The sequence below is a fragment of the Canis aureus genome, chromosome 38, assembly GCF_053574225.1.
Source record: "Canis aureus isolate CA01 chromosome 38, VMU_Caureus_v.1.0, whole genome shotgun sequence".
Taxonomy (NCBI): Eukaryota; Metazoa; Chordata; class Mammalia; order Carnivora; family Canidae; genus Canis; species Canis aureus.
Window position 1 is genome coordinate 23,349,950 of NC_135648.1, and position 14,725 is coordinate 23,364,674.

The following is a 14,725-nucleotide window of genomic DNA, read 5'->3' on the forward strand; positions in this document are numbered from 1 at the left end:
ACAGCCTACCCATTAGCAAATCCTGAGTGTTCAACCAAAATTAGACCATCGTCACCTCTCACCTCCTAACCATCACCTCTTACCACCATCTCTCACCTCTTAACTTAACTTCTTGCTCCTGCTCTTGCTTCCCCTTTGGTCTATTCCTTCTGTTTCTTTTTAAATATTTTATTTATTTATTCATGAGAGACACACAGAGAGAGGCAGAGGGAGAAGTGGGCTCCCTTGGGGAGTCTGATCCAGGACTCAATCCCAGGACCCCAGGATCACGCCCTAAGCCTAAGGCAGATGCTCCACCACTGAGCCACCCAGGCATCCCCCTTTGGCCTATTATCAAAACAACAACCAGATAAACTCTGTTAAATCCTGAGTCCGATCATATCACTCCTACTAAAACTCGTATTTCACTTAAGGTAAAGAAGGAAGCATTCCCCTTTCCTGTCACCTCTTTGATATCTTCTCTTCCTCTCCCTCTCATCCATTCTGCTGCAGCTCATTGCACACGGTGTACTTCCAACACACGAGGCATGTGCATTTGTTCATGCTGTTTCACCTACGTAGAATGACTTTCCCCCAGATATTCTAATGGCTACCTCCCTTATTTCCTTCAAGGGTTAATCCAAAGGTCATTTTCTTAATGAGGACTTTCTTTTTTTTATAGTTTTTTTTAAAAAAGATTTTTAAATTTATTTATTCATGAGAGACACATACACACACACAGAGAGAGAGAGAGAGAGAGAGACATGAGGCACAGGCAGAGGGAGAAGCAGGCTCCATGCAGGGAGCCGGACATGGGACTCAATTCCGGGTCTCCAGGATCACGCCCTGGGAGGGAAGGCAGCGCTAAACCTCTGAGCCACCCGGGCTGCCCTTAATGAGGACTTTCTTGGTCACTATGATAGTTAGCCTCCAAAATAGCCCCTAATGAATCTTAAAAAAGGAGGGGGGGCACCTGGGGGCTCAGTGATTGAGTGTCTGCCTTGGCTCAGAGCGTGATCCTGGGGTCCTGGGATCAAGTCCCACCTCAGGCTCCCTGCATGGAGCCTGCTTCTCCCTCTGCCTGTGTCTCTGCACTCCCCCCGCCCCGGCCCGTCTCTCATAAATAAATAAATAAAATTAAAAACAACAACAACAACAAAACAAAAATAGCCCCTCATGATCAATTGTATCTTGATACCCGTACTCTTGTGTTTTCCTGTTGTCCCCTCCCACATTGTACTAGGGTTAGTTTGTGTGGCAGCCGAAGTGATGATGGGTCACTTCTGAGGTTAGGTTATAAAAGCCTATGACTTCCACCTTGGGCATGCAATCTCTCTCTTGAATCATTCTCTCTAGGTAAAGCAAGTTACCATGTCACAAGTTGTTCTATGGAAAAGGGCAAGGAACTGAGGCTTCAAGGTATGACGTGAGCATGGAAGCTGGTAACCCATACCTTAACTGTGATTTCATGAAAGATCCTGAGCCAGAACCACTCTAGTTAATCTACTCTTGTCTTTCTTAACCTCAGAATCTGTGTGAGACAGTAAATATTTTTGTTTTGTTTTTGTTTTGAGTAAAGGGATTGAAGTTTATTAAGTAACGATACAGAGAAAGCTCTCAGAAGTGAGAGGGGTCCTGACAGGGTTGGCCGAGATAGGAAATATTTGTTGCCTTCAGATGTTAAAGTTGAAGATAGTTTGTTATACAGCAGTAAATAATATTGACACCATATCCAAACCCAGCCCCTGAGATATTATATCAACTTTCTTTTTTTTTCCCCGCCCCCCTTATATCAACTTTCTTGTTTTATTTTTTTCTTCTTAGCATTGATTGCTATCTAACATACTATATATTTTATTTATTTATCTTGTGTTTGTCTCTCTCCTCAACTAGGATATAAACTCCTGGCAGGCAGGATTTTTGTCCCTTTTCTTCATTGCTGTAACTTCAACACTTAGAACAGAGCCTGGTATACAATATGCACGGAACAAGTATTTGTCAACTGAATGCATAAAGAATAAATTAATCTAAAAAAAAAAGAATAAATTAATCTGACATCAACTTTATGTCTGAAATTCTCCTACATAAATGCAGCCATAATCCTAATCATTTGTTCACAGTTTTCCAAGTAGTATTTTATTTATTTATTTATTTATTTATTTATTTAGATTTTATTTATTTATTTATGAGAGACAGAGAGAGAGAGATGCAGAGACACAGGCAGAGGGAGAAGCAGGCTCCATGCAGGAAGCCGGACCTGGGACTCGATCCTGGGTCTCCAGGATCACACCCTGGACTGAAGGTGGTACTAAACCACTGAGCCACCCGGGGCTGCCCCCAAGTAGTATTTTTATTACCAAAACCTATACAGTCAGTTCTGCTATAAAGTAACATATGCTACTAAAAATAACCACACTATGCAAAAGCCTTATGATGAAAACCAAGGGCTTATGGGAAAAATGGGGTCAGAGATCACAATACTCAAACACTTTGTTAGTAACAACAAAAGACAGGAGCCTAATAAAATAGTAGCACAGTTTATTCACTTTAAATAGTTGAGAAATATGTAAATACTATAATAAACATAGCACTATACCCCAGAACAGACTTGAACTTTGCATATGGAAGCGGATGTTGGAAGGGGCACAGCTTTTGAGTTACTGTGAAGTGGTGGGAGGGGAGTTTATCTGAGACTGGAAAGAACATTATAACGCCGGATATAAATGGGTATGGTTTACAACACTGTGAACTGCGCTCACTTCAGCAGAACATAGACTAAAATATAACACTGTGAACTCAGGTGGGGGTAAACATTTGAGCGGTGTGCTTTATGTACATTTTGTGTATTCCTACCCTGCATAGTTCTGCTGGGTGCATTTTCTCCACCTGTTTTCCAGGGCAAAATCAAGCATTGCGCAAATGCAAAAATCACATTATGTTCAAATTGCTCCCTAATGTATGAATCAAATTGGAACAAATTCATGTTTTCAAAACAAGCCTCACAGCATAACCAACTGTATCTTTGTTTATATCATTTTCTAAGGTCATTCCTTCTCCTTTTTGCCTGACCAATTCCACTTTTACTTCAAGGCTTATTTTCCTTGACTCTTTTATTACCGGTATTGACTTTATCTTCTTTTAACTTGTGCTTCCTTCTCAATTTTATTTTATTTATTTATTTTTTTTTTTTTTCAATTTTATTTTAATGTCCTCTTGAAATCTATCAATTCACTCTACATATGATTATGTCTTTTTCTCCAGCTAGCTGTGAACTACTTGAGGGCAGGGCTAGCCTCCAACTCACTGCATCTTTTTGCTCATCCTCCAGTTCTCGTCCTAGAACTGTGTCTTGCATACAATGGATATTGAAAAACCCTTGTTGACTTGATCCCCGAGCAGGGGCGGCATGAGGCCTTTTTCATCTTATAGCTTGATGCCTAATGAAAGCAGTAGGGTCGCTTATGGAGAAAACTCAGACCAAGAATGAGTAAGGGAAACCAAAGCCTGAGAGCAAAGATGAATATGCTAAGTAGGTAATGAATCCCAAGAAAGGGGCAGTGTTCAATGACCACAGCCTAGCTGGTTTGATCAGGAACTTAATCCTAGAATGCCTGACTTTTCAACAGAATTTTGAAAAAAACAAAGGATAATTTTGACTCAGATTTTTTTTTTTTTTAAGATTTTATTTATTTATTCATGAGAGACACAGGCAGAAGAAAAAGTAGGCTCCATGCAGGGACCCCAATGTGGGACTCGATCCCAGGACTCCAGGATCATGCCCTGAGCCAGAGGCAGACACTTAACCACTGAGCCATCCAGGTGTCTCTTGACTCAGAATTTAAAATGTCTAAGCTAGAAGGAAAGTAGTCCTTGATTTTGGACACCTAGTCCACTAGCACAGCATAAATTAATGCCTCCTGAAAGGTAAAGGATAGGTTGAAATTACATTTTTCTCTCCAAAGATAGCAGGCAGAGACACAGAACGGGTGATGACAGTGATCTAGGTACCGAAGGTTAGGCAATGGGAAAGGAAGTGGGATGACTTTGGTGCCTCACTGATGGGGCACAGACTTAATAGGCAAAAATGGGTGGGGCCACATCCTTGCTTATTCCAGAGGCATCATTCAGATGGCAGTCTCCGTGAACTAACTTTCTTTCTTTCAAGTTTATTTAAGTATTCTCTACACCCAGCGTGGGGCTCACACTCACAACCCTGAGATCAAGAGTTGCATGCTCTTCTGACTGAGCCAGCCAGGTACCCCTCTGTGAACTTTCTGTCTGCCACCTGGAAATGAGTCTTTAAAAGAGAGATTGACAATCTACTCGCTTCCAAGTGTGCCTCAGGTTGGGGAAGTAGATGAGGGCAGGGAGTGGTGCAGATAATGCACAATACTAATTAGGGTCTATGGTAGGACAAACAATCAAAACCTTGCATTATTAACTCTAAAAGAAGAGCTCAAGTTTACAGTTATTTTACATGTGCCTTTCATATTCATCAGCAAAAGCTGAAATCCCTTCTTCAACTTCCACAACCCAGAAGGCTCTTTTTCAGAGGATCACCCTCCCTCCTCTCATCTTTCCAAGAAGTCCAGGGGCCCTTGCATTTCCCCAAATAGAGGAAGAAAAACTGTTTTCTCTCCACATATATTAGGTTCACTAGTTGCCTCTGTAAATTAGACTGATAAAAGACAGATTCACAAGAGAAAAATAGAAGTTTACTAACATGTATGTTGTGCATACACATAGGTGTACCCAGTGATGAGTAACTCACAGGTGGTTAGAACTTGGACTTATATAGCATCTTAACAATAAATTTTTAGAGAAGTGACAGGACAAAGGACTTTGAGTTTTTGGTTTTTGTTTTTTAAGATTTTATTTATTTATTCATGAGAGACACGGGGTAGGGGGTGGGGTGGGCAGAGACACAGGCAGAGGGAGAAGCAGGCTCCATGCAGGGAGCCGGACGTGGGACTCGATCCCGGGTCTCTAGGATCATGCCCTGGGCTGAAGGTAGCGTTAAACCGCTGCACCACCAGGGCTGCCCGGACTTCGAGTTTCTAAGGAAGCAATTGATGGGAAGGTAAATACATGAGAACTAATAGCTGATATGGGTTACTTCAGTAAAATTTGTTAAGTAGATTTCTCTGTTGCCATCTCTGGGCTGATAAGGGTCTAGAGTTGTCTCCAATGATTGATCTTTGTTCTTCCTGGTAGAGCAGGGAGGGGGGACACCTTTACAAATGTATGTCCTGCTTTTAGGCAGGAAGTCAGAGCTATTCTTGTATCTGCTTCTTCTCAATTGCCTTCAGGTCAATATAGTGGCATGTTTTGGGCTTGCATATTTTGCTACCCTTCATTAATGAATGTGAGTAGGCTCTTCAATTCTCCATCCCAGGATATGTCTGCAGTAACCTAATTTCTACTTGTTGAACTTCCTTGGGAACTCTGAGCCATTGCCCAATACTGGCTGACGGGATCCTATAGCTTATCCTTTGACTTTGGAAAATGGTGTCATCCTTTCTGCCCACACCCTGCTATGTATTGGCCAGAGAGGTAGCTGGTGGAGGATGATTAGGTCATGTCAGGAGACACAGGAACGTGCAGAAGTGGTGGAAGATCATGTAAGGCTCTTGTTATCCCTGTCTTAGGAGAGCTAAGAGCACAGCTGCTGTTGTGGCGGCTGCTGCTTGCTGAGTGTTGTGCTCTGTTGCTGAGAACTCAGAACTCATTACAAATATGCTCAATGGTATGCCATCCCAAACCTTAATATTTTTTCTCTCCTCTGCTCTCCCCTAATCTGGGGAGTGGAGGTGGAGGATAATCTGAGATAAATGGGTCTGGGAGGAGTTGGAAAGAAACTTTTGAAAAGCTGATTTTCCAGTTTGGCTGGCCAGTAGGTTGCCAGCCCCAGATACTCTCCCCTCATCCAAGACATTGCCCACAGATCAGAAATTACACTGCTATTCATTTCACCGGAGGAAATGGACTGGTTTGATAAGGGAGGGGTCAAATAAACCCTGCAATGGTTTATAAATTCTTTTAAAGATTTTATTTATTTATTCATGAGAGACACAGAGAGAGGCACAGACACAGGCAGAGGGAGAAAAGCAGGTTCCCTGCGGGGAGCCTGATGCCGAACTTGATCCTGGGACCCCAGGATCATGCCCTGAGCCAAAGGCAGACACTCAACAACCACTGAGCCACCCAGGCTTCCCTGGTTTATAAATTTGTATACATTGGTTGAGTACTTGGGAGTCATGATTGTCTTTATAGAAGATGATGAAATTGAACATATTATGATTAAAACAACCACACGAAGAAAGCTTTTTAGAAGTTAGCACCAACAAATGTACTTTTTTTTAACCTCTGGAGAAAGAAATATTTCATTGTAATTGTAAAATTTTGATTCTATTCATTTATAACTTTCCCCCCTACAATTGGGAAGATAGCACCATTGTCTAAACAACAGCAGCAGGGCAGCCCGAGTGGTCAGTGGTTTAGCACCTGCCTTCAGCCCAGGGCGTGATCTTGGAGACCTGGGATCGGGTCCCACATCGGGCTCTCTGCATGGAGCCTGAGTCTGTCTCTGCCTCTCTCTCTCTCTGTGTCTCTCATGAATAAATAAATAAAATCTTTTTTAAAAAAATAAACAACAGCAGCAAAATCTTTCAGTCCAAGAAAAGAGTTTTGAATTGGTATAACCATAATAGCCCTGAATGCCCATCTCTGCCTGGGAATGACTTAGAGTTGTAGGGCAGGCAGCAGCAGCGCCCCCCCCCCCGCCCCCCGGAAACCCCATTTGCACCAAGGACATCAGGAAGGAGGAGGAGATGTTACCATCTATACTTTGAAAAAATAATGAAATTCTATGTCCTGTGCTCTGAGGCCCTTCCAGAACCCTTCATTCCACCCTGTACAGGCCTAGAGACCTCTCCTTCTCTCCTATCATTATAGATTGTGTTAGCCAGCCTCAGGCTGCCATAACAAAATACCATAGACTGGGTGGCTTCAATGGTAGAAATTTATTTTTCACAGTTCTAGAAGCTGAGATGTCCCAGATCAAGGTCCAGCAGGGTCAGTTTCCAGTAAGAGCTCTCTTCCTGGGATCCCTGGGTGGTGCAGCGGTTTAGCGCCTGCCTTTGGCCCAGGGCGCGATCCTGGAGACCCGGGATCGAATCCCACGTCGGGCTCCCGGTGCATGGAGCCTGCTTCTCCCTCTGCCTGTGTCTCTGCCTCTCTCTCTCTCTGTGTGACTATCATAAATAAAAAAAAAAAAAAAAAAAAAAAAAAAGAGCTCTCTTCCTACCTTATAGATGGCTGCCTTCCCACTCTCTTTCCTCATGTGGTGGGGACAAAGAGAGCTCTCTGGTACCTCCTCTTATAGGACCCTTAACCTATCAGGGCCTCACTACTATGACTTTATTTAACCTTGATTACGTCCCTACTCCAAAAACTCACGTTGGGAGTTAGGGCTTCAGCATATTAATTTGGGGAGTGGATACAATTTGGGCCATAGCATTCTACCCTTGTCCCCCACCCAAATTCATGACTTATTGCATGCAAAACACATTGTTTCCATCTCAACAGCCCCCAAAGTCTTAACTCATTCTAATATTAAACCTAAAGTCTAGGGCAGCCCAGGTGGCTCAGCAGTTTAGCGCTGCCTTCGGTCCAGGGCCTGATCCTAGAGAACTGGGATCGAGTCCCATGTCAGGCTCCCTGCAGGGAGCCTGCTTCTCCCTCTGCCTGTGTCTCTGCTTCTCTCTGTGTGTCTCTCATAAATAAATAAATAAACAAATAAAATCTTAAAAAAAAACACCCAAAAACCTAAAGCCTAAAGTCTCATTTAAATATTTAAATCAGGGGATCCCTGGGTGGCGCAGCAGTTTAGCGCCTACCTTTGGCCCAGGGCGAGATCCTGGAGACCCGGGATTGAGTCCCACATCGGGCTCCCGGTGCATGGAGCCTGCTTCTCCCTCTGCCTGTGTCTCTGCCTCTCTCTCTCTCTCTCTCTCTGTGTGACTATCATAAATAAATAAAAATTTAAAAAAATATTTAAATCAGAAAAAATAAATATTCAAATCAGGTATGCATGACTCGAGGTACATTCCTTTTTTTTTCTTCCTTTTTTTAAAATAGGTTTATTTATTTATTTTTTAAAGATTTTATTTATTTATTCATGAAAGACACACACACACACAGAGGCAGAGACACAGAGGGAGAAGCAGGCCCCCTGCAGAGAGCCTGATGTGGGACTCGTTTCAGAGACTCCACGATCACCCCTGGGTCAAAGGCAGGCACTAAACCACTGAGCCACCCAGGCGTCCCAAGGTATTCCTTCTGAAAGAAAATGCCTCTTCAGCTGTTAATTTGTAAATCAGACAAATTATGTACTTCCAAACTACAATGGTGGACAAGCATAGGATAGACATTCCCATTATATCTTTTTCTCTTTTAAAAAATTAATTTTGTAATTAGGCTCCACCATCATGGGGCTCAAACTCATGACCCCCAGATCAAGAGTCCTGTGTTCTACAGACTGACCCAGTGAGATGTCCCAATTTTTTCCTTTTCTTTAAGAATATCACACATTTGGGACTGGGTGGCTCAGCGGTTGGCATCTGTCTTTGGCTCAGGGTATGATCCTGGAGTTCTGGGATCGAGTGCCACATCGGGTTCCCTGCATGGAGCCTGCTTCTCCCTCTGCCTATGTCTCTGCCTTTTTCTGTGTCTCTCATGAATAAATAAATAAAATCTTTAAAAAAAAAAAAAAAGAATAGGGCAGCCTGGGTGGCTCAGCAGTTTACCACTGCCTTCAGCCCAGGACTTGATCCTGGAGACCCGGAATCGAGTCCCACGTCGGGCTCCCTGCATGGGGCCTGCTTCTCCTTCTGCCTGTGTCTCTGCCTCTCTCTCTCTCTCTCTCTCTCTCTCTCTCTGTCTCTCATGAATAAATAAATAAAATCTTAAAAAAAAAAAAAGAATATCACACGTTTGATAAATAGCCCTATGGTCCTATTCTATAGGATCTAAAAAAGCCCAACACTCTTCCTTCATTTTGTCTTGTTTTAGTTCAAACACTGGCAGTGTCTTTGCTTATATAATCACATTTCTTTGCCTGGCTGCTGCTGAGGTGGCTGATTATATCCATGAGTTACACCCAGAATCTCTTCATCAAATTGTTGTTTAGCCACACTCTTACTGTTCTCTGCAGAACAAGCTTTCTCATTTTTTACAGTCTGGATAGGCTGATAATTTTCCCAATCCTTAAGCTCTGGTTCCTTTTTTAAAAATTTATTTCATTTATTTTATTTTTAAAAAAGATGTTATTTATTTATTCATGAGAGACACAGAGAGAGAGACAGAGACATAGGCAGAGGGAGAAGCAGGCTCCATGCAAGGAGCCCGATGTGGGATTCGAACCTGGGAATCCAGGATCATGCTCTGAGCCAAAGGCAGGCAGGTGTTCAACCTCTGAGCCACTCAGGCGTCCTGCTCTGGTTCCTTTTTGCTTAATAATTCCTTCTTCAGGGATCCCTGGGTGGTGCAGCGGTTTGGCGCCTGCCTTTGGTCCAGGGCGCGATCCTGGAAGCCCAGGTCCGAATCCCACGTCGGGCTCCCGGTGCATGGAGCCTGCTTCTCCCTCTGCCTGTGTCTCTGCCTCTCTCTCTCTCTCTCTCTCTCTCTGTGACTATCATAAAAATAAATAAAATAAAATAAAATAAAATAAAATAAAATAAAATAAAATAAAATAATAAAATAAAATAAAATAAAATAATAAAAATAATTCCTTCTTCAATGCATCTCTATAAGAGTCAGGAAGAACCAAGTCATTCCTTTGATACTTTGCTTGGAAATCTCAGCTAAATATCCAGTTTCATTGCTTAAAAGTTCTACCTTCCACAAAACACTAGAACATAGTTTAGCCAAATTCTTTCCACTTTATAATGAGGATCACTTTCCCTCTAGGTTTTTTTTTTTTTTTTTTTTCAAGACTTTTATTTATTTGAGAGAAAGAGAGAGAGCACAAGTGTGGAAAGGGGGAGAGGGAAGGAGAGATTCTGAAACAGGTTCCCTGCTGAGTGAGGAGCCCATTGCTAGGATCCATCTCAGGACACTGAGATCATGACCTGAGCTGAAACCAAGAGTTGAATGCCCAACTGACTGAGCCATCCAGGTGTCCCTCCTCCAGTTTCTAATAACACGTTCCTCATTTCTATCTGAAACCTCATCAGAATGACCTTAACATCCATATTTCTAGCATGCATGTCAAAAATCTGCCAGCCTCTGCCCAGTGCCCAGTTTTAAAGCCACTTCCACATATTTGGGTATTTGTTAGAGCAGCATTCCCACTTCTTGGTACCAAAATCTGTATTAGCATTCTCTAGAGAAACAGAATCACAAATACAAAGAGATTTATCACAAGGCATTGGTACATATGATTACAAGTCCCAAGATCCACAGTGAGCAAGCTGGAGACCCAGAGAGCTGATGACATAGAACCAATCCAGGTCCAAAGGACTGAGAACCGTCGCAGCCAATGATGTACATTTCAGTCCGAAAGCTAGTAAGCCTTAGACCCAGGAAGAACCGTGTTTCAGTTTGCCTCCCAAGACAGAAGACCAATGTCTCAGCTCATCAATCAGGCAGGCAAAACTCCCTCCTAGCCAGCCTTTTTTGTTTCATTCAGGTCTTCAGTTGATTGGATGAGGCTCACCCAACATTAGACCCAGCAGCTTGCTGCTTTACTGAGTCTACAATTCAAATGTTAATCTCATTCACAAATACTCTCACAGACACATCCAGAAGAATGCCTGAACAAATGTCTGGGTATCCTTGGCCCAGTCAACCCATAAAATTACCCATCACAGCGATCATCCAGGGAGGTTCTAACAAGTGATTTAAACCTTTCTCCTGGAGCAGCCCCAGTGGCTCAGTGGTTTAGCACCGCCTTCAGCCCAGGGCCTGATCCTGGAGATCCCGGATCCAGTCCCAAGTCAGGCTTCCCTGCAGGGAGGCTGCTTCTCTCTCTGCCTATGTCTCTGCCTCTCTCTGTGTCTCTCATGAATAAATAGAAATCTTTAAAAAATAATAAAGTAAACCTTTCTCTCAACATGCCTTGAATGATCATATGCTGAGTGCAAGGTCCCATTTCCTAAGCTCTTAAAAGTCAATGTAATCCTGTTCACATTCATTGGAGTCCAACTATGGCTGAGATTGTTTTTGTTTTGTTTTGTATTTTAAAGATTTTATTTACCCATTCATGAAAGACAGACAGAGAGAGAGAGAGAGAGAGAGAGAGAGAGAGAGGCAGAGACACAGGCAGAGGGAGAAGCAGGCTCCATGCAGGGAGCCTGATGTGGGACTGGACCCCCGGACTCCAGGATCACGTCCTGGGCCAAAGGTGGCGCTAAACCCCTGAGCCACCCAGGCTGCCCCTGAGATTGTTACCACATGTGGTGAGCTCATCTCTACAGAGATTTTATTGTAGATGCCCACTGAATGGCCTGGTCTAGCTCCCAGAATCTAGGCTATGAATGGCAAGAGTATGGGCAGGAGTATGGGGAGGCAGAGAGGGAGAAGCTATAGTAGGTCCAAGCTTCTCAAGGAGTATGTGAATTACTTGGGGAACTTGTTAAAATGCAGATTTGATTCAGTAACTTGAGACGGAGCCTGAGATTTTGCATTTCTAACAAACTCCCAGGTGATGCGAATGCTGTTGGTCCAGGGACTACACTTTGAGTAGCAAGGTAGTAACTAGATGAGCTTTATTGTATTTTATTTTTATTTTTAAAAGATTTTATTTATTTATTTATGAGAGACACAGAGAGCAGGCAGAGACACAGGCAGAGGGAGAAGCAGACTCCTCACAAGGAGCCCGATGTGGGACTTGATCCCAGAATTCCAGGATTACACCCCGATGTGAAGGCAGATGCTCAACCGCTAAGCCACCCAGGCATCCCCTAGATGAGCTTTAATGTCCCTTCTGAGTCTCTAAATTTGGTCCAATTCAGCGAGTGTTCATTGAAAACCAATTATATGCCATGATGCCATAAGGTAGCCCATAGAGGTATGAAATGTGTTTCCATCCTTTAATGAGCAAACTTATATTGAGAAAGATGGACCAACAGCCACAAGTCCCACAAGTTAAGCGATGGCTCAACCTCCTGGGTCAACCTCTTTGTGTCTAGTTTCTTAGGAAGGCATTCTCACTGAAGTTTTGTTGTTGTTGTTGTTGTTGTTGTTGTTTTTAAGATTTTATTTATTTATTCATGAGAGACACACAGAGAGAAGGGCAGAGACATAGGCAGAGGGAGAAGCAGGCTCCATGCAGGGAGCCTGATGTGGGACTTGATGCCGGGACTCCAGGACCACTCTCTGGGCTGAAGGCAGGCACTAAACCCACTGAGCTATCCAGGGATCCCCTCCCTGAAGTTTTAATATCAATACCTTACCAAGAAGTTTGGTCTCCATTTTTTTGTAGAAGCCAGAGACCTGAAATGTAGTAGTTCAGCCACCTAAAAAAAAAAAAAAAAAAAATCTAAATAGAAGAATATGAACAATAACAAAAAGATCAGTTAATTCAGAAAGTGTAGGGTTTGTTCTTCCTAAGCGCATGGGGACAGCTGCAGTGGGTTACAACCCTGAGAAAACCAAGAGTGCAACAGTGTCATACACAAAGTGGCCCTGAGAAAGGACAGCTCTGACCCAATAGTTTTAAGGTCAGAGTCCTTCTAGGAAGGAAAATAGTGGAGATACTTAGTGGGGAATGGCTACCACTGGGGTCAAGGGTGCCCTGATGGGAATGGCCATTGGGTTTATAAAAAAGGCCTGTGCTACCAGTCTTTTCCCAAGCTAAGACTAGTTATTCTGATCTTTAGGTTCAACTTGGAGTGGCAGAGGTGGTCTGGAGGTGGGGGGTGGGGGCTAGTCAAGAACCTGTTAAATCTATGTATCTAAATGGAAGAAAGCAATGGCTCTTGAAGGAGGGGGACAGAAGGCTGGGTAGGATCCCTTATGGCCTTGGCTATTAAATGAAGAGCCACCCACAACAGGCAAAACACTTGCTGAGCACGCCTTTTTACAATGAATAGCTCAGGCTGGTCTTGTGACTATTGGTGAAGGCAGACTCCACTTCCCCTTAAACAATCCTCCTCAACACCTAGTTTTCTAATCCCTACTTCCCCAGTCCTAACCTCGTCTTTCTTCCCTCCATGGAGGTCCTAGTAAGATTGGGGGCCCCTGGAAGGCCTGATAGAGACCCTCCCTGCTTGGTCCCTTGGTCCCCTTCCAAAATGCACACACACACACACACACATACACCCCTAACAGGCCAGTGACTTGAGCTCAGAATGGCTGGAGCTGGTGGGGGTTGGAAAGGGGGGAAGGGGGAGGGAAGGAAGAGGAGAATCAAACAGAAACCTTCTCATCTTTCTATCAGCAGCCATGCAAGGAATATTGTTCAGCATGGCACAAAAGCAGCACTGAAAATAGCTACAGCCAGAGCGGGGCTGCCAACCACTGCCTGAGATAACGTCTACTTGGAGACACTGGTGTCTTTGTGGGGCTGTCAGTGTCCCTATTGTTCCTGAGCCTATTGCCTGGGGAATATTGTTCCCAGCTTTTGTCTCCCCCGGTTCACTTTTGTTTGCCTTTACTTACCATTTCATTCCTCGCTCCCTTTGTGCTCTCCCATTCCCTCCTTTGTCTCTCCCTCTTGAAGCCTGCCTGTGGCTGTGGATTAGTGCCCAGGGAGACAATAGGCCCTACCCCCTCTCAACCTACGGTCCCACCCTGAACCTCCACAACCACAGTGCCATTCATTCCTTCTCTCCTTCTCCCAAGAGCACCCAACAAGTCCCAGAGGCAGGACAGCCCTAAGGGAGGGTGGGGTCCAAGCCACGACTCCCCTTCCAGCACAGCAAGAAAGGGCCAATGGAATATTTGGACCGCAGAGGAAGTCTGAGATGCCTGAAGTACGTTCCTGCTTCTTTCTAGATCTCCTTTTTTTTCTTTAAAATAGGTTTCTCCAGTCAAAAGAAGAAGGACAACTCACACTCCACATCCCCCAAACCCTCTTGCAAGTGCCCAGCATGCACTTCTCTGACCAGGGCACTCCATTTTCTTCTCCCTCCCTCTCAGCCTGGCGGATCAAAGCCACTTCTGTTTATTTGCACATTCAAATCCAGACTGCCTCCAGTAACCCGATCCAGTCAGGCGCCAGGGTGGTGCGAGAAAAAGCCCGCCTGCACACCCTCCCCCATTTAACAGCCCTTTTGGCAGCATTGGGCAAGGAAGGGCACAGGGGTCTCCTAGGGTCAGAGTTGGGAGTGGAAGAGGAGCCATGCAGTGACCAAAAAGCAGACCGCCAATCCTGTTAGAATGTCCTCTGGTCCCCTCACCTCAATAGCAGGGGGGAAACCAAGGCATCAAAAGAGATTTACAAAATACAGGAATCAAGCCCTGGGCTTTACTGCCCACCTCCAGCTTATTCAGGTGTCCTACTGCAGTCCTGTGGAGAGATTCCTTCTTAGTGCTAGCTCTAGAGGGCAGACCACAAGTAGTACTTAGAAGCTGGGGCTCACTTTGGGTTTCAGAAGCAGTTAATAGAAAGTGCTTTTTCCGCCTACCTCCCCCAACTTCCTGCCTTTAGACAGATGGAAACAGTGATTGGAGAGTTGAGGAAGCTTTTACTTTGGTGGGGAAGGCTGGGAGCTGGGATGTAGCCTGAAGCCAAGGAGGAGGC

At 44.2% G+C, this 14,725-nt stretch overlaps 1 long non-coding RNA gene across 1 annotated transcript; it reads right to left on the minus strand.

Moving 5' to 3' along the window:
* Nucleotides 1-6,337: 6,337 nt before the first annotated feature.
* LOC144307422 (uncharacterized) lies at nt 6,338-14,471 on the minus strand. Its single transcript, XR_013374302.1, has 3 exons — nt 13,642-14,471; nt 12,435-12,497; nt 6,338-7,232 (listed from the first exon to the last, which is right to left on the minus strand). It is a non-coding gene; the product is annotated as an uncharacterized LOC144307422 (long non-coding RNA).
* Between the last annotated feature and the right edge of the window lie 254 nt (nt 14,472-14,725).